Below are 26,574 nucleotides of genomic sequence, written 5' to 3'. Positions count from 1 at the left end.
CCAAGGCCTCTTCGGAATAGGCAAAGGTAACAACAATCCACTGGCCCGAGAGCAGCAAGGCTTAGCCCGAGCACAAACTCCACAAGACTGCACGAAAGAACGCACATCCCTCGACAAGGAAGGCCACCAAAAAGACCTGGCCACCAAGTCTCTAGTACCAAATATTCCAGGATGACCTGCCAACACAGAAGAATGGACCTCGGAGATGACTCTACTGGTCCAATTATCCGGAACAAACAGTCTTTCCGGCAGACAACGATCAGGTTTATCCGCCTGAAACTCCTGCAAAGCACGTCGCAAGTCTGGGGAGACAGCCGACAAAATCACCCCATCCCTAAGGATACCAGTGGGCTCAGAATTTCCAGGGGAGTCAGGCACAAAACTCCTAGAAAGAGCATCCGCCTTCACATTCTTTGAACCTGGCAGGTAGGAAACCACAAAATTGAAACGGGAGAAAAACAGTGACCAACGAGCCTGTCTAGGATTCAGACGCTTGGCAGACTCAAGATACATCAGATTTTTGTGATCAGTCAAGACCACCACACGATGTCTAGCACCCTCAAGCCAATGACGCCACTCCTCAAATGCCCACTTCATGGCCAAAAGCTCCCGATTACCAACATCATAATTCCGTTCAGCTGGCGAAAATTTTCTAGAAAAGAACGCACATGGCTTCATCACTGAGCCATCGGAGCTTCTCTGTGACAAAACCGCCCCCGCTCCGATCTCGGAAGCATCAACCTCAACCTGAAAAGGAAGCGACGTATCTGGCTGACGCAACACAGGAGCAGAAGAGAACCGGCGCTTAAGTTCCTGAAAGGCCTCCACAGCCGCAGGAGACCAATCAGTAACATCAGCACCCTTTTTAGTCAAATCCGTCAAAGGTTTAGCAACACTAGAAAAATTAGTTATGAAGCGACGATAAAAATTAGCAAAGCCCAAGAACTTCTGTAGACTCTTAAGAGATGTAGGCTGCGTCCAGTCACAAATAGCCTGAACCTTGACGGGATCCATCTCAATAGTAGAAGGGGAAAAAATATACCCCAAAAAAGAAATCTTCTGGACTCCAAAGAGACATTTAGAACCCTTTACAAACAAAGAATTGGCCCGCAGGACCTGAAACACCCTCCTGACCTGCTGAACATGAGACTCCCAGTCATCAGAAAAAAAACAAAACATCATCCAGATACACGATAATAAATTTATCCAGATATTCACGGAAAATATCGTGCATAAAGGACTGGAAGACCGAAGGAGCATTAGAAAGTCCAAAAGGCATCACCAAATACTCGAAATGGCCCTCAGGCGTATTAAATGCGGTTTTCCACTCATCACCCTGCCTTATCCGCACAAGATTATACGCACCCCTAAGATCAATCTTAGTGAACCATTTAGCCCCCTTAATGCGAGCAAATAAATCAGTCAACAATGGCAAAGGATACTGATATTTGACTGTAATCTTATTCAAAAGACGATAATATATGCAAGGCCTCAAGGAACCATCTTTTTTAGCCACAAAAAAAAAACCTGCTCCCAAAGGGGACGAAGATGGACGGATATGTCCCTTTTCCAAGGACTCCTTAATATAATTCCACATAGCAGTATGCTCTGGCACTGACAGATTGAACAAACGACCTTTCGGGAACTTACTGCCAGGAATCAAATCTATAGCACAATCGCAATCCCTGTGAGGAGGAAGCGAACTGAGCTTAGGCTCCTCAAAAACATCCCGATAATCAGACAAAAATACCGGAACCTCAGAAGGAGTAGATGAAGCGATAGAAATCGAAGATGCATCATCATGAACCCCCTGACATCCCCAGCTTAACACAGACATTGTTTTCCAGTCCAGGACTGGGTTATGAGTTTGTAACCATGGCAGACCAAGCACTAAGACATCATGTAAATTATACAGCACCAGGAAGCGAATCACCTCCTGATGAACGGGAGTCATACGCATGGTCACTTGTGTCCAGTACTGAGGTTTATTCATAGCCAAAGGTGTAGAGTCAATTCCTTTTAAAGGAATAGGAACTTCCAGAGGTTCCAGACTAAACCCACAGTGATTGGCAAATGACCAATCCATAAGACTCAGCGCCTGAATCCACATAGGCATCGACGGAAATGGATGATAATGAACAAATCAGCGTCACAGACAGAATGAACTTAGACTGTAAAGTACCAATGGCAACAGACTTATCAACCTTTTTTGTGCGTTTAGAGCATGCTGATATAACATGAGCTGAATCACCACAATAAAAACACAAACCATTTTTCCGCCTATAATTTTGCCGTTCACTTCTGGACTGAATTCTATCACATTGCATTATCTCAGGTACCTGTTCAGAAGACACCGCCAAATGGTGCACAGGTTTGCGCTCCCGTAAACGCCGATCAATCTGAATAGCCATAGTCATGGACTCATTCAGACCTGTAGGCGCCGGGAACCCCACCATAACATCTTTAATGGCCTCAGAAAGACCATCTCTGAATTTTGCAGCCAGAGCGCACTCATTCCACTGAGTAAGGACCGACCATTTCCGAAATTTCTGACAATATATTTCTGCTTCATCTTGCCCCTGAGAAAGAGCCAATAAAGCTTTTTCAGCCTGAATCTCTAGGTTAGGTTCCTCATAGAGCAAACCCAATGCCAGAAAAAACGCATCCACATTGAGCAACGCAGGATCCCCTGGTGCCAATGCAAATGCCCAATTCTGAGGATCACCCCGCAGGAAAGATATAACAATCTTGACCTGCTGAGCAGGGTCTCCAGAGGAGCGAGATTTCAAGGAAAGAAACAACTTACAATTATTCCTAAAATTCAGAAAACTAGATCTATCTCCAGAAAAAAACTCTGGGACAGGAATTCTAGGTTCAGACATAGGCGTATGTACAACAAAATCTTATATATTTTGAACCTTAGCAGCAAGATTATTCAGGCTGGAAGCCAAACTCTGGACGTCCATGATTAACAGCTAAAGTCAGAGCCATTCAAGGATTAAGAGGAGGAAAAAAGCAATCAAGCTGCAATTAAGGCTAGGCAGCACACACTGAGGAGGAAAGAGAAGAAAAAAAAAATAACCTCAGACTACTTTTCCTCCTACTTCAGCCAAAACGATGACCAATTTTTATTTTTTATGGCCGGCTATACTATCATGATCCCAATGGCAGGGGATCACAAAAGGACAAGCAGAAAAACAAAAACAAGCTCTAGGGTGATGGAACCTGAGCTGACCGCGATCCTGAACCTACACACACAACTAGCAGTAGCCGGGGAACGTGCCTACGATGATTCCTAGACGTCTCGCACCAGCCGAAGGACTAGCTTCCCCTATAAGAAGAAACACAGACCTCACTTGCCTCCAGAGAAACACCCCACAGAAATAGCAGCCCCCCACATGTAATAACGGTGAAATGAGAGGAAAGCACAAACGTAGAAATGAAAACAGAATCAGCAAAATGAGGCCCGCTAAAGCTAGATAGCAGAGGATACAAAAGTGAACTGCGCGGTCAGCGAAAAACCCTTCAAAAAACCATCCTGAAATTACTTGAACTCATGTGCCAACTCATGGAACATGAGGAGTAATTTCAGCCCACTAGAGCAACCAGCAGCAAGGAGTCACATAACAGCAAGCTGGACTAAGACAAAAAGTAAGCAAAACATAGAACAGGAAAATCAAAACTTAGCTCGTCCAGAAGATAACAGACGCAGGGAGCAAAGGCAAACAGACACGCTGATTACATTGATAGCCGGCGAGGAAATGACAAAACAGCCAGGTTAAATAGGAAACACCCATAACCTGATGGAACAGGTGGACACCAGAGACCGCAGAGAACACAAGTCACCCAGTACCATCAGTAACCACCAGAGGGAGCCCAAAAACAGAACCCACAACAGAGCTCCCTCTTGTGGTCACAAGTGGTACTTCGGCTGATTCTCTCTGTGAGCTTCCGTTGGTGGAGGAAAGTGGTACTGCGGCTTCTGAGTTTCCTTCCTCAGGTGATATGGTGAAGTCGTTAGGTGCTACCCTTTTTAACTCCACCTAGTGTTTTGATCCTGGCTTCCAGTCAATGTTCTAGTATTGGACCTGTTTCCTCCTGTATCGTTCCTGTGGCCTGCTGCTCTGCATAGCTAAGTTCCTCTTTGCTATTTGCTTGCTGTTTTTTTTCTGTCCAGCTTGTTTATTTGTTTTTTCTGCTTGCTGGAAGCTCTGGGACGCAGAGGGTGTACCTCCGTGCCGTTAGTTCGGTATGGAGGGTCTTTTTGTCGCCTTTGTGTGGTTTTTGTAGGGTTTTGTGTTGACCACAAAGTTACCTTTCCTATCCTCGCTCTGTTCAGAAAGTTGGGCCTCACTTTGCTAAGTCTATTTCATCTCTACGTTTGTCTTTTCATCTTAACTCACAGTCATTATATGTGGGGGCTGCCTTTTCCTTTGGGGTATTTCTCTGAGGCAAGGTAGGCTTATTTTCTATCTTCAGGCTAGCCAGTTTCTCAGGCCATGCCGAGTTGCATAGGCAGCGTTAGGCGCAATCCACGGCTGCCTCTAGTGTGGTTGGTTAGGATTAGGGATTGCGGTCAACAGAGTTCCCACATCTCAGAGCTCGTTCTTGTTTTTTGGGTTATTGCCAGGTCACTGTATGTGCACTGACCTCTATGTCCATTGTGGTACCTTTCATAACACTGGACCCCACGGTGAGTAGCCCTTTGTCTTACAAAGTTTCAGTGCTTTCTGGTGTTCCGAGATGGGTACGTAGTAGTCCTACAAGACCATTCTTATCAAACCTCTGCCATTGTTTGGATTTTTTGTGTATGACTGAATTTATAGAGTTATAAGATAATTTGTTGTCTATTATATGCTTCAGTGTGTCTTTAGATGTATAACTAACAATTGTCGAATTAAATTGGATAAAGTGACAAGTATAATATTTCAGGAGTCGAAGGATTGTTATATGTTGTCTTCATTGTGTATATGACTGTCATGGCTGGAATGATATTTCTGTAAACTGTGAGGATCCTTTGATGTTGGACTGAATAATTTTTGAGTGACCAATAAGTGCACTGTGCCAGTGACTGCAGTGTGGATTGTGTGACTGACATCGATAGATCAGGTACCCCCAGGACTCCTCATTGCTTGGACTTTAGCTACAATCCATGATGGTAACGTTATGGTGGGGTGCGTCAACCTGGAAGAAGATAATCTCACCCTCCCACCTAGGAGTGAAGTGGCTCAGGTACTGGGAATGCTGGAAAAATTGGTACATCCGGAGGCCGTGCAGTTGGCAGTAATGCAAGGAGACCCATGGAATTTAGCTGTTACAATGACACCCGAACTCCCACCTAAAAGCATGAAGGAGGGCCATCGTATCTTAGAACAGATGCGGGCCGAATTGACGGGACTCTCACCACAACAGGTACAACAGGTGGAAGCTGTACTGGAGCGCTACCAGGATGTTTTTGCTCATCAAGAAGATGACTTCAGGTGCACTACCGCCATGACCCAAAGAATACCCACAGGAAGTGCTGCACTGATTTGGGAAAGATACCGGCAGAACCCTCCTCAGATGTAGAAGGAAGTGAAAGAAATGTTGGCACACATGCTGCAGAGCAGAGTCATACGGGAGAGTCAGAGCCCGTGGGCAGATCCTATTGTTCTAGTTCAGAAGAAAGACGGACTCTGCGTTTCTGCATCGACTACAGATGATTGAATGCTTGTACGGTGCAGGACTCCTACCCATTGCCCAGAATTGAGGAATCATTGTCCGCCTTGAGAAAGGCGAAGTATTTTTTGTCCTTGGATCTGGCCAGTGGGTACTGGCAGGTGCCCATGGCTGAGCACGACTGGCCGAAGACGGCGTTCATACTACCCATGGGATTGTTCGAGTTCAACAGAATGCCCTTTGGCCTGACTTAAGCTCCTGGGACATTTCAGTGATCAATGGAAAGATGCCTGGGGGTCTTGAACTTCGATGCATATCATCGTTTATGGGGCCACCTTTTGAGGAGCATCTTCGGCGGCTGGAGCAAGTGTTGTGCCGGTTGTAGACCCATGGCCTGAACGTGAAGCCTCAAAAATTTAATCTTTTCCGCGAAAAAATTGAGTACCTGGGACACGTTGTATCCTCTGAGGGAGTGTAAACTACGTGTGAGAAGATAGCAGCTGTGCAAGATTGGCCCACCCCAAAAACATTGAAAGATGTCTGGGCCTTCCTGGGGCTCACTGGGTACTACTGAAAGTTTGTAAAGAATTTCACTCATATTGCTAATCTGCTGCTGATCTATTCAATGGGGAAGCAGCCAGGAAGAAGCCTTTAAAGCTTTAAAAATGGCCCTGACTGAGGCCTCAATTCTTGCCTAAGTGAATTTCTCCCAGCCCTTAATTCTTCACACCGATGGAAGTCTACATGGCATGGGGGCCGTTCTATCACAAAAGCAGGAAGGAAAGGAGGGAGTGATAGCCTACACGAGCCGTCTCTTCATGACTTGGAACAAACCCAGGCAATTACAGCTCCTTCAAGCTGGAACTGCTGGCACAGGTGTGGGCGATGACTGAGAAGTTTGCAGAATATCTATCGGGGTCCGAAGTCTTGATGCGCACTGATAACAATGCCCTCACCCATATGGATAATGCGAAATTAGGAGCCTTGGAACAACGATGGGTGGCCCGCATGGCGAAGTATCAGTACAAGATCGCCTATCAGTGGGGAACCGAGATGTCCTTTCGAGAGTGACCCATGAGTGACCGGTACATGACCGAGACAAAGAGTTGGAGGCAGAAAAGATTCCTGGTTTTCGGGACCTTGCCAGAACGCTGGTGGTGACGCAGGAACAGATCAAAGAGACATCTGTAGAACGGGTGCTGGGATGACCTCAGGATGACTGAGTGCAGCTCCAGCAAGCAGACAAAGAACTGGCTTAGCTAAGACAGTGGGTGGCCCTGAAACAACTTCCCAGCCAGCAAGATTGACGCTCTGACTCCAGGGGCTCTGCAGAATCTTAGGCAGTGGGAGAAGCTCCAGTTAAAGGATGGATTACTATACCGCAGGGTTCAGCTAGTCAGGGAGTTGGGGGTCACTTGGCAAGTGGTGCTCCCAGAGAAGTTGATCAGTACAGTGGTGGTGGAGGCCCATGAGAGAGGGGCTCACTTTGGTCTGGAGAAGATGTTCCAGTGATTACAGAAGCTAGTATATCACCCTCAATTGAAGATTGCGATCAAAGAGGCATGTCAAAAATGTCGCAGCTGCGAACTGACCCAACATCCAGAACAAAGGACCCCAACACAGACTATAGTTACTTCTGCTCCTCTAGAGTTAGGCTACGTTCACACTAGCGTTATGCTAGTGTGCGTCGGGTTAGCGTCGGGCGACGCACGCGTCATGCGCCCCTATATTTAACATGGGGACGCATGCGTTTTTGTTTGTTGCGTTGTGCGACGCATGCGTCTTTTTTGCCGCAAGCGTCGGACCAAGAAAACGCAACAAGTTGCATTTTTCTTGCATCCGATTTTCGGCAAAAAACGACGCATGCGTCGCAAAACGCAGCGTTTTTGCGTGCGTTTTTGCGTGCGTTGTGCATTGCGTCGCCGACGCAGCGGCGCACAACGCTAGTGTGAACGTAGCCTTACTGATGATCGACTACTTAACCATTGGCCCGGCACACCTCGGGTATGAACATTGTCTGTTGATGACCTTATCACTTCACCAAGTTTGCCGTCGTGACTCCGACCTGGAACCAGACGGCTGAATGAGCAGCGCAGGCCATTTGCCGAGACTTCATCTGGGTGTACGGCTGCCCAAAGAGAATCCATTCTGATCAAGGTGCTTGTTTCCAAGTCGGGTGAAAAAAGAGCTACATCGTTTGTACCGGATCGAGAAGTCAAGGACTACACCCTACCATCCTCAGAGGAATGGAGCCTGCTAGCGTTTCAACCGAACGTTGATCCAGATGTTATGAACATTGGAGGAAAATTGGAAGATCTGGTGGCCTGAATTTGTGGCTGAATTGGTCTGGGTGTACAATAATCGAGAGCACAGCACCACAGCATACACTCAGTACACCCTGCTGTTTGGGGCAAAAGGGACGGGAGATCACAGAGCTGGAGTTGGATCTAGAAGAAGACTACCCACGGACGGGGGTGTCTTCCTGGGTGTGGGAACATCGACATCAGCTACAGACTCTCCATTGGCTGATGCAGACAAAGTTCTGAGAACTCCAACATCATGAGACACAGACTATCTGAGGGACAGCTCTAAGGGCAGGAGATCAGGTATTGGTCTGGGACAGGCAGCCTCGGGGAAAACTGGAACCTCGATGGGAGAAAACCCCGTACCGTGTGAAGCGGACATTAGGTTCCGACGGGCCGGTGTATAAAATCCAACCCCAACGAGAAGGGGCACCTACCTGAATAGTCCATCACAGTATGTTGTGGCCCTGTCTATCGCAGGTTCCTGAGGAAGAAGAAGGGCGCTGGACATTACTGAAATACCTACTCTAACAATTCTTGACTGTGATTAAGAAGAGATACTTGCCTAGCTCCCAGATCTGGATAATTCACCGTTCCTCATCCCCTGGAAAGTGAGCATCGAAGTGCCCAGGCCTGAAGTTACAGAGCCAATGAGTTAATCGGACCAAAATGTTCTCTCACTTCCTATCAGTCAACCTGAACTACGTCGGTCAGAGCAGGCGACAGTGGGAGTACCTCTCATTCGCTATAAACAAGACCAATTTTTCTGACAACGAATCATTCAAAGAGTAGAAGAATGTGAAAGTTTGATGAAAGAACTCTCGCCCGTGGAATGGCGAATTAAAGGAAGACGGGAGTGTAAGGAGGAAGTCCGGTCTGCGGGTGCCTGCACAATGCTGGTCCGGAACTGTCAAGGCTGTGTCCAGTGTTGCCAGAGGGAAAGAATGGGAAATGGTACATGGCCCCTGACCTGTTAAGAGGGGGGCGTGGCGGTACCAGTGAGAGAACAGGAAGCTCGGTAAAGCAGTGCAGTTTCCTGCCGGCAGAGAGGAGAGACAGGTGTGTGCCGCACTCTGCAGACAGAGGGAGAGTGCGAAGCTGGGACATGTGAGGGCTCCGCAGCATCAGTGAATGTGCAGAGCATCGTGCGCACAGCCAGACAGTGTGTGGTGCTCGCATTGAGAAGCGAGTGCCAGGAGCTGGAGCGGAAACTGTATTCCTCTTTGCTGACAGGCATGCGGTGGAGTGCGCCCTGGAATGAGACTTCAACGGCCTTATCTGTTGCCACTTTACAGATCAATGGAGTAGGGGCTCAACAGGCAGAACCGGTGACTGCACGTTGCACCAGAAGCTTTATCATTTATTGGAGAGTGACTACTGAGGACTTCATGCCAGCTGTTGCCAGTACTACAACCCTCATCGGACTGCATGCGGCTCAGGAACAAAGGAGTCACAATATGTGCAGTTTGCTCACAGGACTGTTGTGTTATATTACAATCTCATTGTTTATTAACTTTTGCCTACCCACGAGGAGTTCCCTCTTGTTACAATTGAATTGCATTATTGTTAATCCTTGCTCTGCATTCTCTGCGTTACTGTATCCCGTAACCTGCTTACACACCGGCCATAGCTGACGCAGCTACCACAGGGGACTCAGTAATCGGAAGTGCGGGAAGCACTGTCACCACACCGGCCCCAGTGGCCATTGATCACAAACTGCTGCAGGTCTTCCAGACCCAGGTCCTCCACACGGACAGAGCGCATGGGTCTACGCAGGTGCAGCATAGTCATTGTCAGTGGTATGGCAGGTGAACACCCGGACTTGCCTGCCACGCTGCCTGTTCCCTATAATGGCTGCCCTAGCACATTTTCCCAGTGCACAACTCAAAGGGTGTGATGTGCGCAGTGGTGCTACACAAGTGGTGCACAAATGCGGCTACAAAGTATGTCTCGTCTGTGCAAAACATAAAGACCTATTCGAGTCCAACAGAAATGCACACCAAGACCAGATTACCCGTTTCAGAGACTGCAGGTGGACTACATACAGCGACCTAAGGAAGGTACTTAAGAATATGTCCTAATATAAATTGATCTCTTCCCAAGATGAACTGAAGCTTTGGGACATGATTAAAGTTTATACATTAAATTGATTCGTGAAGTGGTTTGTAGATATGGGGTGCCCAAACTATAGGGAGTGACAAAGGCACACACTTCACTTTAAGAACTGATTAAACAAATCATGGTCACTTTTGAGATAGAGCCGGTTTTCCATGTTCCCTAGACTCACAAAGTAGTGGGAAGGTCGAACACCATAATGGTACTCTGAAATTAAAAATCCAGAAGGGCATGGAAGAAACACTGGTTCTTGGTAGATTGGTTACCATTGCATTCAGTAAGGACCACACCTAGGGGTAGAGAGAAGCTGTCCCTGTATGAAATAATGTTTGGTCGTGTCCCTAAGACAGGGTTGTATTTCCTGCAGCAGTTGCAGGCCTCCTAATACAGTTCCCTCACTGAATATGTCTTGGAGTTGCACAAACATCTGACTGTTACTCATAACACACACACTGGTACCACGAGACTGGGTCGTGATCAAGAGACACATGAGGAGACCACTGGAACCCACATACAGAGAGCCATTTCACATCCTACTGACAATTGCCACTTCTATCAAACTCCAAGGCAAAGACACTTGGATCCATGCCAGCCACTGAAAAAGGCCCTGTGTCCCAGCAGCAGCAAAGATGATGACCTGCCCCTTTGGACTATGCTGATCACAATTGCATCCATTGCTCTCGTAAGGGGTGTACCGGGGTCGTGTGATTCTCCTCCCTCATGTATATTTTGTAATATGTTTAAGAATGTACATATATTGATGTCACTACGTATATAGTGTTTATTACCTGTTTGTTACATGCTCATAAGTAATATATTTATGCCACCTGTTATCTGCTATATGGAAAGTGCATTGCCCCTTTCTGGCCACTAAATTGGGCATTATAGTGTACATAGCATAGTAGGAATAGGAAACTAGTCTAAGGAATAGTTAAAATCTAGAAGGGGCCACTGTGAATAAGAGGGAAAGCATTTCCTGATTTTAGGGAGACTGAACAGCTCAGGAGGGCCTGACTGCCCAGACAGTCCCGACGGGCTTAATGGCCGGCACTGCACAGTGGCCACATAATGCTGCCACGAGAAAAGCCCAGCCATCCAGGGCCAATAGGCCAGAACAGCAGCAGAGACAGGAGTAGTAAAAAATGGAGCTGCAGGAGAAGTCACAGCAGTACCGAAGGGTAGGTTGCTCACCATGTGGCAGATCATTGCACAGGCTGATGCCCTCAGATCCAGGGCGACATGGCTGAAGGAATCCCCAAGCGCAGAGAGTCTGAACAGGGAGGACGCTGAGGAAGCGTATGATATGGTCTGACCCGGGCACGTGCTGTGTGACAGGGAGAAGAGTACAGGGAAAGAGGAAGTGTGTAGTGTGGAATCTGATGCTGTAACGAAAATGGATGTGCTGCGAACACATAAGAGTAAATTTTGCATTTGAAGTTTGAAACGGACTCTGTGTCTTTATATGGAACAACAGCAGCAGTGGATCTTCAGCCAGCCTGATAGGGCCCTAACGGTGCAGAAGATGAAGCGGAAAGTATGCTGCAGTGGGGGCACTATATTCATGTGACGGGAGACCAGGGCGAGTTAAAGTACAGAAACTCAGCCACGACTACAGCCCCGGCCCTCACTCACACTCTAACTCACAATGAGGTACTAAAGGAGGACTAGGACAGGTGTGAGAGCATGTCTGTATATTGTGGGGAAAGATATTTTCAGGAAATTCCCATGGATATTTGGACAATATTGAGTTGTGGTTTACAGATTCTGCCCAGACTTGTGAACAACTTGACCCATTTGATTTCCCTTTTTAATTCTGACATGCCGAAGGAATGAGGTCGGATTACAAAACAATCACACTTGGTTATGCAGCGCCCCAGAGTCCTGGTCGTTGCAGTGATGTTGCTCTCCCACCAGGGGGAGTGATGTTACGTCTGATGGCACCAAAGGAGTTAAACCCTGCCAGGTATAACAGCCACACACACATTTCACACAACAGTCCACCAGGGGGAGCTAAGGGTTCTATCTACTAGGCCACTCCTCACATTAGGGTAAAACTGGTGGGTTGGTTAGAAAGAGAGGCAGAACGAGGAGAGAGGAGTTCCTGGCTGGAGACTAGCGAGAAAGGTCTCCAGGTCGAGCTGGCTGGAGCAAGGCCCAGTCAGATCCAGACTACGGTCTGAGGAGGAGGACAGAAGGCACAAGGAGCTGCGCCTGCACCTGATTGCGGCAGCCTCCTAGGAAAGGACAAGAAGGGAAACGTGTCGTAGTGAGTGAAAAACGAAGTCGTAGCAACAGGAGTAACAAATCAGTGGGAGACCAGCTAGAAGCAGGCTGCCTCCCCCTGAAGCGCAGTACCAGTGGCCGGAGCACCGAGGTAGTAGTAGACACTATGCTTTACTTCAGAGACCGGCAGGGCAGTCAGTTCCAAGCTGGCTGTCTGACCTAAGAGTCTAAGCAGACAAGGTGGCAACGCAGAGGAGGGGCGACACTAGGGTCCCTATAAAATAGCCTCAGGCCCCCACCATCATACGGGTTTTGTCCTATCTATCTGGGGGACAGGAGAAGAGTAACAAGAGTGAGGACCCTATTAGGAGCTAATGCAAGTAGGGACCTACTACGTTACTGTGCGCAAAGGGAAGGCTACTGATTTCCACCTGGCTCAGGGGACTCTGGAATTGCCATCAGACCAACCAGACTATGCCGACCCTGTAACCTGGTACCCCGGACTGTGGATCCTGAAGCCTCCAGTAAAGGTAAAGAGACTGCACCCACTGTGTCCTCGTTATTCACCGCGTCTCGCATCGCCCACCATCAACATCTACACTACTGGGAAGCCCTGGGGAAACACTTAACCTGTGGGAAGGTATTCCATCTAGCTGCCATAACTTCACCCCAGTGGACCCCTAAGCAGCGTAGGTCACCCTGACCGAATACCACAGGTGGCGTCACGAACACTTGACAAACTTACATCACTTTTAATTGGGCGCCCCTTAGCAGGGCCACGGACCGGGTCGGGCCACCGTGACATCCCCTGACAGAAGGGACCGAAGGACCCGGTACCGAGTACCCCATTGCCCTGCGCCTGGGGGCGATCCATGTCAAACCTCCAATGCAAGAACTTATGACTTGTATAAGTTGTCTTGAGAGCCCCACTGACTTCGTACCCTGCATACCGCCTGAGGATTTATGTGTAGTATGTGGTCACCAGGACTATGAATGGCTTCTCCGGGGTGTAGAAGGAACCTGCACCTTAGGACACCTCACGCCTGCTACCTTCATACTACTGTATGGTGACCTGGATATAAATGCTGTCCCCAAACATTCCCTATATAAGCAAGCTGCAGACAATCTCCCGGAATGGTTGACCTCATATAGTGGAGATAGGGAATAAGAGTATACTCATTTACCCTGTCAGTACATAAATGTTGGTATTACTACTGTATGTGACCGCTAGAACTGGTATATTTGTTATGACGAGATTTACAGACATGGTATCAGTCACTGACCGGGATTCGTCCTCTCCAGGCTCTCATAGCACGGGGAAGTATCTGATGGATAAATGTCTGTAATAATAAAAAGGAGGAATTGTTATGGGAAATATTTATACTTTGCTCTATTATATTATTATATCTGTGACAATTCTGTATTTAGTATTCGCTTTATAAGTGTTATTCATAAAAGCAATAACACCGGGCGGTGTCTCTTTATAGAGGGGTCCGTGTGTTACACAATCGTCTGTCTCTGATACTATAGATGAGGATAGAACCAGTCTGAAGTTTGTTTTTTCCCACCGTAAATCTCTCCTCCCTCAGGTAATCTCTGTAATGTAAGAAGCCATTCCTCCCACTCTCTCATCTCTGTAATGTAAGAAGCCATTCCTCCCGCTCTCTCATCTCTGTGATGTAAGAAGCCATTCCTCCCGCTCTCCTCTCTCATCTCTGTGATGTAAGAAGCCATTCCTCCCGCTCTCTCATCTCTGTAATGTAAGAAGCCATTCCTCCCGCTCTCTCATCTCTGTAATGTAAGAAGCCATTCCTCCCGCTCTCTCATCTCTGTAATGTAAGAAGCCATTCCTCCCGCTCTCTCATCTCTGTGATGTAAGAGGCCATTCCTCCCGCTCTCTCATCTCTGTGATGTAAGAAGCCATTCCTCCCACTCTCATCTCTGTGATGTAAGAAGCCATTCCTCCCCCTCTCTCATCTCTGTGATGTAAGAAGCCATTCCTCCCGCTCTCTCATCTCTGTGATGTAAGAAGCCATTCCTCCCGCTCGCTCATCTCTGTGATGTAACAAGCCATTCCTCCCGCTCTCTCATCTCTGTGATGTAAGAAGCCATTCCTCCCGCTCTCTCATCTCTGTGATGTAAGAAGCCATTCCTCCCGCTCTCTCATCTCTGTGATGTAAGAAGCCATTCCTCCCGCTCTCCTCTCTCATCTCTGTGATGTAAGAAGCCATTCCTCCCGCTCTCTCATCTCTGTGATGTAAGAAGCCATTCCTCCCGCTCTCTCATCTCTGTAATGTAAGAAGCCATTCCTCCCGCTCTCTCATCTCTGTAATGTAAGAAGCCATTCCTCCCGCTCTCTCATCTCTGTGATGTAAGAGGCCATTCCTCCCGCTCTCTCATCTCTGTGATGTAAGAAGCCATTCCTCCCACTCTCATCTCTGTGATGTAAGAAGCCATTCCTCCCCCTCTCTCATCTCTGTGATGTAAGAAGCCATTCCTCCCGCTCTCTCATCTCTGTGATGTAAGAAGCCATTCCTCCCGCTCGCTCATCTCTGTGATGTAACAAGCCATTCCTCCCGCTCTCTCATCTCTGTGATGTAAGAAGCCATTCCTCCCGCTCTCTCATCTCTGTGATGTAAGAAGCCATTCCTCCCGCTCTCTCATCTCTGTGATGTAAGAAGCCATTCCTCCCGCTCTCCTCTCTCATCTCTGTGATGTAAGAAGCCATTCCTCCCGCTCTCTCATCTCTGTAATGTAAGAAGCCATTCCTCCCGCTCTCTCATCTCTGTAATGTAAGAAGCCATTCCTCCCGCTCTCTCATCTCTGTAATGTAAGAAGCCATTCCTCCCGCTCTCTCATCTCTGTGATGTAAGAGGCCATTCCTCCCGCTCTCTCATCTCTGTGATGTAAGAAGCCATTCCTCCCTCTCTCATCTCTGTGATGTAAGAAGCCATTCCTCCCGCTCTCTCATCTCTGTGATGTAAGAAGCCATTCCTCCCGCTCGCTCATCTCTGTGATGTAACAAGCCATTCCTCCCGCTCTCTCATCTCTGTGATGTAAGAAGCCATTCCTCCCGCTCTCTCATCTCTGTGATGTAAGAAGCCATTCCTCCCGCTCTCTCATCTCTGTGATGTAAGAAGCCATTCCTCCCGCTCTCTCATCTCTGTGATGTAAGAAGCCATTCCTCCCGCTCTCTCATCTCTGTGATGTAAGAAGCCATTCCTCCCGCTCTCTCATCTCTGTAATGTAAGAAGCCATTCCTCCCGCTCGCTCATCTCTGTGATGTAACAAGCCATTCCTCCCACTCTCTCATCTCTGTAATGTAAGAAGCCATTCCTCCCACTCTCTCATCTCTGTGATGTAAGAAGCCATTCCTCCCACTCTCATCTCTGTGATGTAAGAAGCCATTCCTCCCACTCTCTCATCTCTGTAATGTAAGAAGCCATTCCTCCCGCTCTCTCATCTCTGTAATGTAAGAAGCCATTCCTCCCACTCTCTCATCTCTGTGATGTAACAAGCCATTCCTCCCGCTCTCTCATCTCTGTGATGTAAGAAGCCATTCCTCCCGCTCTCATCTCTGTAATGTAAGAGGCCATTCCTCCCGCTCTCTCATCTCTGTGATGTAAGAAGCCATTCCTCCCGCTCTCTCATCTCTGTGATGTAAGAAGCCATTCCTCCCGCTCTCTCATCTCTGTAATGTAAGAAGCCATTCCTCCCGCTCTCTCATCTCTGTGATGTAAGAAGCCATTCCTCCCGCTCTCTCATCTCTGTAATGTAAGAAGCCATTCCTCCCACTCTCTCATCTCTGTGATGTAACAAGCCATTCCTCCCGCTCTCTCATCTCTGTAATGTAAGAAGCCATTCCTCCCGCTCTCTCATCTCTGTGATGTAAGAAGCCATTCCTCCCACTCTCTCATCTCTGTAATGTAAGAAGCCATTCCTCCCACTCGCTCATCTCTGTGATGTAAGAAGCCATTCCTCCCGCTCTCTCATCTCTGTGATGTAAGAAGCCATTCCTCCCGCTCTCATCTCTGTGATGTAAGAAGCCATTCCTCCCGCTCTCTCATCTCTGTAATGTAAGAAGCCATTCCTCCCGCTCTCTCATCTCTGTAATGTAAGAGGCCATTCCTCCCGCTCTCTCATCTCTGTAATGTAAGAAGCCATTCCTCCCACTCGCTCATCTCTGTGATGTAAGAAGCCATTCCTCCCGCTCTCTCATCTCTGTAATGTAAGAAGCCATTCCTCCCGCTCTCTCATCTCTGTGATGTAAGAGGCCATTCCTCCCGCTCTCTCATCTCTGTGATGTAAGAAGCCATTCCTCCCACTCTCATCTCTGTGATGTAAGAAGCCATTCCTCCCCCTCTCTCATCTCTGTGATGTAAGAAGCCATTCCTCCCGCTCTCTCATCTCTGTAATGTAAGAAGCCATTCCTCCCGCTCTCTCATCTCTGTAATGTAAGAAGCCATTCCTCCCGCTCTCTCATCTCTGTAATGTAAGAAGCCATTCCTCCCGCTCTCTCATCTCTGTGATGTAAGAGGCCATTCCTCCCGCTCTCTCATCTCTGTGATGTAAGAAGCCATTCCTCCCACTCTCATCTCTGTGATGTAAGAAGCCATTCCTCCCCCTCTCTCATCTCTGTGATGTAAGAAGCCATTCCTCCCGCTCTCTCATCTCTGTGATGTAAGAAGCCATTCCTCCCGCTCGCTCATCTCTGTGATGTAACAAGCCATTCCTCCCGCTCTCTCATCTCTGTGATGTAAGAAGCCATTCCTCCCGCTCTCTCATCTCTGTGATGTAAGAAGCCATTCCTCCCGCTCTCTCATCTCTGTGATGTAAGAAGCCATTCCTCCCGCTCTCTCATCTCTGTGATGTAAGAAGCCATTCCTCCCGCTCTCCTCTCTCATCTCTGTGATGTAAGAAGCCATTCCTCCCGCTCTCTCATCTCTGTAATGTAAGAAGCCATTCCTCCCGCTCTCTCATCTCTGTAATGTAAGAAGCCATTCCTCCCGCTCTCTCATCTCTGTAATGTAAGAAGCCATTCCTCCCGCTCTCTCATCTCTGTGATGTAAGAGGCCATTCCTCCCGCTCTCTCATCTCTGTGATGTAAGAAGCCATTCCTCCCTCTCTCATCTCTGTGATGTAAGAAGCCATTCCTCCCGCTCTCTCATCTCTGTGATGTAAGAAGCCATTCCTCCCGCTCGCTCATCTCTGTGATGTAACAAGCCATTCCTCCCGCTCTCTCATCTCTGTGATGTAAGAAGCCATTCCTCCCGCTCTCTCATCTCTGTGATGTAAGAAGCCATTCCTCCCGCTCTCTCATCTCTGTGATGTAAGAAGCCATTCCTCCCGCTCTCTCATCTCTGTGATGTAAGAAGCCATTCCTCCCGCTCTCTCATCTCTGTGATGTAAGAAGCCATTCCTCCCGCTCTCTCATCTCTGTAATGTAAGAAGCCATTCCTCCCGCTCGCTCATCTCTGTGATGTAACAAGCCATTCCTCCCACTCTCTCATCTCTGTAATGTAAGAAGCCATTCCTCCCACTCTCTCATCTCTGTGATGTAAGAAGCCATTCCTCCCACTCTCATCTCTGTGATGTAAGAAGCCATTCCTCCCAATCTCTCATCTCTGTAATGTAAGAAGCCATTCCTCCCGCTCTCTCATCTCTGTAATGTAAGAAGCCATTCCTCCCACTCTCTCATCTCTGTGATGTAACAAGCCATTCCTCCCGCTCTCTCATCTCTGTGATGTAAGAAGCCATTCCTCCCGCTCTCATCTCTGTAATGTAAGAGGCCATTCCTCCCGCTCTCTCATCTCTGTGATGTAAGAAGCCATTCCTCCCGCTCTCTCATCTCTGTGATGTAAGAAGCCATTCCTCCCGCTCTCTCATCTCTGTAATGTAAGAAGCCATTCCTCCCGCTCTCTCATCTCTGTGATGTAAGAAGCCATTCCTCCCGCTCTCTCATCTCTGTAATGTAAGAAGCCATTCCTCCCACTCTCTCATCTCTGTGATGTAACAAGCCATTCCTCCCGCTCTCTCATCTCTGTAATGTAAGGAGCCATTCCTCCCACTCTCTCATCTCTGTAATGTAAGAGGCCATTCCTCCCACTCTCTCATCTCTGTGATGTAAGAGGCCATTCCTCCCGCTCTCTCATCTCTGTGATGTAAGAAGCCATTCCTCCCGCTCTCTCATCTCTGTGATGTAAGAAGCCATTCCTCCCACTCTCTCATCTCTGTAATGTAAGAAGCCATTCCTCCCACTCGCTCATCTCTGTGATGTAAGAAGCCATTCCTCCCGCTCTCTCATCTCTGTGATGTAAGAAGCCATTCCTCCCGCTCTCATCTCTGTGATGTAAGAAGCCATTCCTCCCGCTCTCTCATCTCTGTAATGTAAGAAGCCATTCCTCCCGCTCTCTCATCTCTGTAATGTAAGAGGCCATTCCTCCCGCTCTCTCATCTCTGTAATGTAAGAAGCCATTCCTCCCACTCGCTCATCTCTGTGATGTAAGAAGCCATTCCTCCCGCTCTCTCATCTCTGTGATGTAAGAAGCCATTCCTCCCGCTCTCTCATCTCTGTAATGTAAGAAGCCATTCCTCCCACTCTCTCATCTCTGTGATGTAACAAGCCATTCCTCCCGCTCTCTCATCTCTGTAATGTAAGAAGCCATTCCTCCCGCTCTCTCATCTCTGTGATGTAAGAAGCCATTCCTCCCACTCTCTCATCTCTGTAATGTAAGAAGCCATTCCTCCCACTCGCTCATCTCTGTAATGTAAGAAGCCATTCCTCCCGCTCTCTCATCTCTGTGATGTAAGAAGCCATTCCTCCCGCTCTCATCTCTGTGATGTAAGAAGCCATTCCTCCCGCTCTCTCATCTCTGTAATGTAAGAAGCCATTCCTCCCGCTCTCTCATCTCTGTGATGTAAGAAGCCATTCCTCCCGCTCTCTCATCTCTGTGATGTAAGAAGCCATTCCTCCCGCTCTCTCATCTCTGTGATGTAAGAAGCCATTCCTCCCGCTCTCTCATCTCTGTAATGTAAGAAGCCATTCCTCCCGCTCTCATCTCTGTGATGTAAGAAGCCATTCCTCCCGCTCTCTCATCTTTGTGATGTAAGAAGCCATTCCTCCCGCTCTCTCATCTCTGTAATGTAAGAAGCCATTCCTCCCGCTCTCTCATCTCTGTAATGTAAGAAGCCATTCCTCCCGCTCTCTCATCTCTGTAATGTAAGAAGCCATTCCTCCCGCTCTCTCATCTCTGTAATGTAAGAAGCCATTCCTCCCGCTCTCTCATCTCTGTGATGTAAGAAGCCATTCCTCCCGCTCTCTCATCTCTGTGATGTAAGAAGCCATTCCTCCCGCTCTCTCATCTCTGTGATGTAAGAAGCCATTCCTCCCGCTCTCATCTCTGTGATGTAAGGAGCCATTCCTCCCGCTCTCTCATCTCTGTAATGTAAGAAGCCATTCCTCCCACTCTCTCATCTCTGTAATGTAAGAAGCCATTCCTCCCGCTCTCATCTCTGTGATGTAAGAAGCCATTCCTCCCGCTCTCTCATCTCTGTGATGTAAGAAGCTATTCCTCCCGCTCTCTCATCTCTGTAATGTAAGAAGCCATTCCTCCCACTCTCTCATCTCTGTGATATAAGAAGCCATTCCTCCCGCTCTCTCATCTTTGTGATGTAAGAAGCCATTCCTCCCACTCTCTCATCTCTGTAATGTAAGAAGCCATTCCTCCCGCTCTCATCTCTGTGATGTAAGAAGCCATTCCTCCCGCTCTCTCATCTCTGTAATGTAAGAAGCCATTCCTCCCGCTCTCTCATCTCTGTAATGTAAGAAGCCATTCCTCCCGCTCTCTCATCTCTGTGATGTAAGAAGCCATTCCTCCCGCTCTCTCATCTCTGTGATGTAAGAAGCCATTCCTCCCACTCTCTCATCTCTGTAATGTAAGAAGCCATTCCTCCCGCTCTCTCATCTCTGTAATGTAAGAAGCCATTCCTCCCGCTCTCTCATCTCTGTGATGTAAGAAGCCATTCCTCCCGCTCTCTCATCTCTGTGATGTAAGAAGCCATTCCTCCCACTCTCTCATCTCTGTGATGTAAGAAGCCATTCCTCCCACTCTCTCATCTCTGTAATGTAAGAAGCCATTCCTCCCGCTCTCTCATCTCTGTAATGTAAGAAGCCATTCCTCCCGCTCTCTCATCTCTGTGATGTAAGAAGCCATTCCTCCCGCTCTCTCATCTCTGTAATGTAAGAAGCCATTCCTCCCGCTCTCTCATCTCTGTAATGTAAGAAGCCATTCCTCCCGCTCTCTCATCTCTGTGATGTAAGAAGCCATTCCTCCCGCTCTCTCATCTCTGTGATGTAAGAAGCCATTCCTCCCACTCTCTCATCTCTGTGATGTAAGAAGCCATTCCTCCCGCTCTCTCATCTCTGTAATGTAAGAAGGCATTCCTCCAGCTCTCTCATCTCTGTAATGTAAGAAGCCATTCCTCCCGCTCTCTCATCTCTGTAATGTAAGAAGCCATTCCTCCCACTCTCTCATCTCTGTGATGTAAGAAGCCATTCCTCCCGCTCTCTCATCTCTGTAATGTAAGAAGGCATTCCTCCAGCTCTCTCATCTCTGTAATGTAAGAAGCCATTCCTCCCGCTCTCTCATCTCTGTGATGTAAGAAGCCATTCCTCCCGCTCTCTCATCTCTGTGATGTAAGAAGCCATTCCTCCCGCTCTCATCTCTGTGATGTAAGAAGCCATTCCTCCCGCTCTCTCATCTCTGTGATGTAAGAAGCCATTCCTCCCGCTCTCATCTCTGTGATGTAAGAAGCCATTCCTCCCGCTCTCTCATCTCTGTAATGTAAGAAGCCATTCCTCCCGCTCTCTCATCTCTGTAATGTAAGGAGCCATTCCTCCCGCTCTCTCATCTCTGTGATGTAAGAAGTCATTCCTCCCGCTCTCTCATCTCTGTAATGTAAGAAGCCATTCCTCCCGCTCTCTCATCTCTGTAATATAAGAAGCCATTCCTCCCGCTCTCATCTCTGTGATGTAAGAAGCCATTCCTCCCGCTCTCTCATCTCTGTAATGTAAGGAGCCATTCCTCCCGCTCTCTCATCTCTGTAATGTAAGAAGCCATTCCTCCCGCTCTCTCATCTCTGTAATGTAAGAAGCCATTCCTCCCGCTCTCTCATCTCTGTGATGTAAGAAGCCATTCCTCCCGCTCTCTCATCTCTGTGATGTAAGAAGTCATTCCTCCCGCTCTCTCATCTCTGTAATGTAAGAGGCCATTCCTCCCGCTCTCTCATCTCTGTGATGTAAGAAGCCATTCCTCCCGCTCTCTCATCTCTGTGATGTAAGAAGTCATTCCTCCCACTCTCTCATCTCTGTGATGTAAGAAGCCATTCCTCCCGCTCTCTCATCTCTGTAATGTAAGAAGCCATTCCTCCCGCTCTCTCATCTCTGTAATGTAAGAAGCCATTCCTCCCGCTCTCTCATCTCTGTAATGTAAGGAGCCATTCCTCCCGCTCTCATCTCTGTAATGTAAGAAGCCATTCCTCCCGCTCTCTCATCTCTGTAATGTAAGAAGCCATTCCTCCCGCTCTCTCATCTCTGTAATGTAAGAGGCCATTCCTCCCGCTCTCTCATCTCTGTGATGTAAGAAGCCATTCCTCCCGCTCTCATCTCTGTAATGTAAGAGGCCATTCCTCCCGCTCTCATCTCTGTGATGTAAGAAGCCATTCCTCCCGCTCTCTCATCTCTGTAATGTAAGAAGCCATTCCTCCCGCTCTCTCATCTCTGTGATGTAAGAAGCCATTCCTCCCGCTCTCTCATCTCTGTGATGTAAGAAGCCATTCCTCCCGCTCTCTCATCTCTGTAATGTAAGAGGCCATTCCTCCCGCTCTCTCATCTCTGTGATGTAAGAAGCCATTCCTCCCGCTCTCATCTCTGTGATGTAAGAGGCCATTCCTCCCGCTCTCTCATCTCTGTGATGTAAGAAGCCATTCCTCCCGCTCTCTCATCTCTGTAATGTAAGAAGCCATTCCTCCCGCTCTCTCATCTCTGTAATGTAAGAGGCCATTCCTCCCGCTCTCTCATCTCTGTGATGTAAGAAGCCATTCCTCCCGCTCTCATCTCTGTGATGTAAGAGGCCATTCCTCCCGCTCTCATCTCTGTGATGTAAGAAGCCATTCCTCCCGCTCTCTCATCTCTGTAATGTAAGAAGCCATTCCTCCCGCTCTCTCATCTCTGTGATGTAAGAAGCCATTCCTCCCGCTCTCTCATCTCTGTGATGTAAGAAGCCATTCCTCCCGCTCTCTCATCTCTGTAATGTAAGAGGCCATTCCTCCCGCTCTCTCATCTCTGTGATGTAAGAAGCCATTCCTCCCGCTCTCATCTCTGTGATGTAAGAAGCCATTCCTCCCGCTCTCTCATCTCTGTGATGTAAGAAGCCATTCCTCCCGCTCTCTCATCTCTGTGATGTAAGAAGCCATTCCTCCCGCTCTCTCATCTCTGTAATGTAAGAGGCCATTCCTCCCGCTCTCTCATCTCTGTAATGTAAGAAGCCATTCCTCCCGCTCTCATCTCTGTGATGTAAGAGGCCATTCCTCCCGCTCTCTCATCTCTGTAATGTAAGAAGCCATTCCTCCCGCTCTCTCATCTCTGTAATGTAAGAAGCCATTCCTCCCGCTCTCTCATCTCTGTAATGTAAGAGGCCATTCCTCCCGCTCTCTCATCTCTGTGATGTAAGAAGCCATTCCTCCCGCTCTCTCATCTCTGTGATGTAAGAAGCCATTCCTCCCGCTCTCTCATCTCTGTGATGTAAGAAGCCATTCCTCCCGCTCTCTCATCTCTGTGATGTAAGAAGCCATTCCTCCCGCTCTCTCATCTCTGTGATGTAATAAAGACTTGTGACCGGGATCTGAGACCAGACAAGGATCGGACACGGACAGACACCGGCTGTGTATTTTCTCGCCTTCGATGCATCGTATTTATTTTATTTCATTTTAATTTTAAATCAAAAATGGCAGATTTGGAGATAGTTTAAATCTCGACCAAAATTAGCTCTCCTTGGAAAGGGCTACCTCAACACACCAAAACTCCACCAAACCCTCCTGTAATCTCACCGGAATGGCGGGAAATCTGCTGCTGGCTGACACCAGAGAACACGAGCTGCACACAACCAGGACGGAGCTGCTGCACGGAGAGCTGAAGGACCTGTGGTGACGTCACTGTCATGTGATCAGGGGGCGGGGCTCAAGAGAGAGGTGGTGAAGGACCTGTGGTTGACGCCTTTTAGACCTTGTGGGGGTATCAGGACCCTGGAGCAGACCCCGATCACCTGCTGTGTATAGTATGTGACTCTTCAGACTTCATGTTATTCTCTGCCTGAGGGCTCATACCCATTTGTGAGAAAAAAAAAACGGTCTGATATCCGGACTGAAAAAAGGGACAAGTGCTGTGCGATTTTTCCACTGAACATGAGTATGCAATGCAATTTTAACATGAGGTTTTACATACAGCAGGTCTCTCTGTGTAACAGCTCATGTTAAAATCGCATTGTAAAATGCAACTGTACACATCGTTTTAAAACCAAATTATCTTCAAAACATATATATATATATATTAGATTATTAAAACCTGGCAGATGCAGCGTACAATAGAATAGATAGAATAGAAATATACACATAGTATAGCTATATACAGTATATATACACTGCTAAAAAAAACAAAGGGAACACTTAAACAACAGAATATAACTCCAAGTAAATCAAACTTCTGTGAAATCAAACTCTCCACTTAGGAAGCAACACTGACTGACAATCAATTTCACTTAGTGTTGTGCAAATGGAAAAGATAACAGATGGAAATTGTTGGCAATTATCAAGACCCCCTCAATAAAGGAGTGGTTCTGCAGGTGGGGACCACAGACCACAGACCACATCTCAGTATCAATGCTTTCTGGCTGATGTTTTGGTCACTTTTGAATGTTGGTTGTGCTTTCACACTCGTGGTAGCATGAGACGGACTCTACAACCCACACAAGTGGCTCAGGTAGTGCAGCTCATCCAGGATGGCACATCAATGCGAGCTGTGGTGAGGTTTGCCGTGTCTGTCAGCGTAGTGTCCAGAGGCTGGAGCTGCTACCAGGAGACAGTCCAGTACATCAGGAAACGTGGAGGGGGCCGTAGGAGGGCAACAACCCAGTAGCAGGACCGCTACTTCAGCATTTGTGCAAGGAGGAACAGGAGGAGCACTGCCAGAGCCTAGCAAAATGAACTCCAGCAGGCCACAAATGTGCATGTGTCTGCACAATCAATTAGAAACCGACTCTATGAGGATGGTCTGAGTGCCCGACGTCCACAGATGGGTGTTGTGCTCACAGCCCAACACCGTGCAGGACACTTGGCATTTGCCACAGAACACCAGGATTGTCAAATTCGCCACTGGCGCCCTGTGCTCTTCACAGATGAAAGCAGGTTCACACTGAGCACATGTGACAGAAGTCATAGAGTCTGGAGACGCCGTGGAGAGCGATCTGCTGCCTGCAACATTCTTCAGCATGACCGGTTTGGCAGTGGGTCAGTAATGGTGTGGGGTGGCATTTCTTTGGAGGGCCGCACAGCCCTCCATGTGCTAGCCTGAGGTAGCCTGACTGCCATTAGATACCGAGATGAGATCCTCAGACCCCTTGTGAGACCATATGCTGGTGCAGTTGGCCCTGGGTTCCTCCTAATGCTGGACAATGCCAGACCTCATGTGGCTGGAGTGTGTCAGCAGTTCCTGCAAGATGAAGGCATTGAAGCTATGGACTGGCCCGCCCATTCCCCAGACCTGAATCCGATTGAACACATCTGGGACATCATGTCTCGCTCCATCCACAAACGTCATGCACCACAGACTGTCCAGGAGTTGGTGGATGCTTTAGTCTAGGTCTGGTAGGAGATCCCTCAGGAGACCATCCGCTGCCTCATCAGGAGCATGCCCAGGCATTGTAGGGAGGTCATACAGGCACGTGGAGGCCACACACACTATTGAGCATCATTTCCTTGTCTTGAGGCATTTCCACTGTAGTTGGATCAGCCTGTAATTTGTTTTTCCACTTTAATTTTGAGCATCATTCCAACTCCAGACCTCCGTGGAATATTAGTTGTGATTTACGTTGGTCATTGTTATGTTTTTTTGTTCTGAACACATTCCACTATGCAACTTGAATATTTCACTCAGAGATATCTAGGATGTGGGATTTTAGTGTTCTCTTTATTTTTTTGAGCAGTGTATGTATACTGTATATATCTATAGTGTGTGTGTGTGCATTGAACCATGTATAGGTTTATTTTGCGACTAGTAATAATGTAACATATGTCCTGAAGGCTGCAGGTCTCACACAGGTGTTAATATTTATTTTCCTGAGACAGCAGACTTATGTCTCCAATCTCACCAGGGGGTCAAGAAGAAATAGAACACTTGACACCTCCTAGCTCTTTGGAATAGAGATGTCAATTGCAGCCTGACACTGTCTATCTGTGGGAACTTTTACACAGGGAGTCTAGGAGCAAATGGTGTGTTCATTGGGGGAGCGGCCGCGGTCCAATAAAAAACAAGCAGTTATGATGTTGGCCTGAGGGGCTGGTCTGGAACTCTGACCTCCAGAGTAAATCTATATATTAGGCCTGCATACATAGAATCGGGTTCACATGTGAGGGCAGCCTGAGAAGCTGATGTATTCCACCAAGTCTATATTCATCCTACCCTCAGGGAGCAGAAAGCAGACTACAAGTTAGTTATTTCTGTAAGTTTTCTCCTGTTTATTTTATACTGTTTTGCATATGTGTATGTCTTTTTATTATCATTTTTTATACCTTTTTCTTACTGTAAGCACTGAACCTTTTTGTATTAAAGCATAAAACTTTAACAAGTTGAACCTCGTATGTTCTAAAGAATCTATAGCCTTAAACTGTGATAGCCTTATGAGTGGCAGACAGTAGTAGTATATTTCCGGGACTCATCGCCCGTGTATTCGGTGAGTGGTGGCAGCGTGTATGAGCGGGTGTGTGGCCTCAGTCGGTGTGTGATTTATGCTCCCATCACAGCATAGGACAGAGGTTGAATGCTGGACTGAGAGGGGATATAGCTTAACCCTTGCAGGCACAACCCCAAGTCATGTGCTGAGAATGAGTAAGTGACAAATTAGTGGCAGCACGGAGAGGGTTCCGTGACAGGTAGGGTTAGGGTTGAGGGATGGTGGACCAGGGTTGGGGGAAATGTCCCCTGAAATCAGTAGGAGTAGGAAGA

At 47.8% G+C, this 26,574-nt stretch overlaps 1 pseudogene; it reads right to left on the bottom strand.

Moving 5' to 3' along the window:
- The window catches only part of LOC138658528 (zinc finger protein 345-like), a 131,498-nt pseudogene extending 108,020 nt beyond the window's left edge, over window positions 1–23,478 (bottom strand).
- Window positions 23,479–26,574: the final 3,096 nt, after the last annotated feature.

This window comes from Ranitomeya imitator, chromosome 1 (assembly GCF_032444005.1).
Source record: "Ranitomeya imitator isolate aRanImi1 chromosome 1, aRanImi1.pri, whole genome shotgun sequence".
Lineage (NCBI taxonomy): Eukaryota > Metazoa > Chordata > Amphibia > Anura > Dendrobatidae > Ranitomeya > Ranitomeya imitator.
The sequence above is the reverse complement of the archived record's forward strand: the minus strand, read 5'-3'. Positions and strand labels throughout refer to the sequence as shown.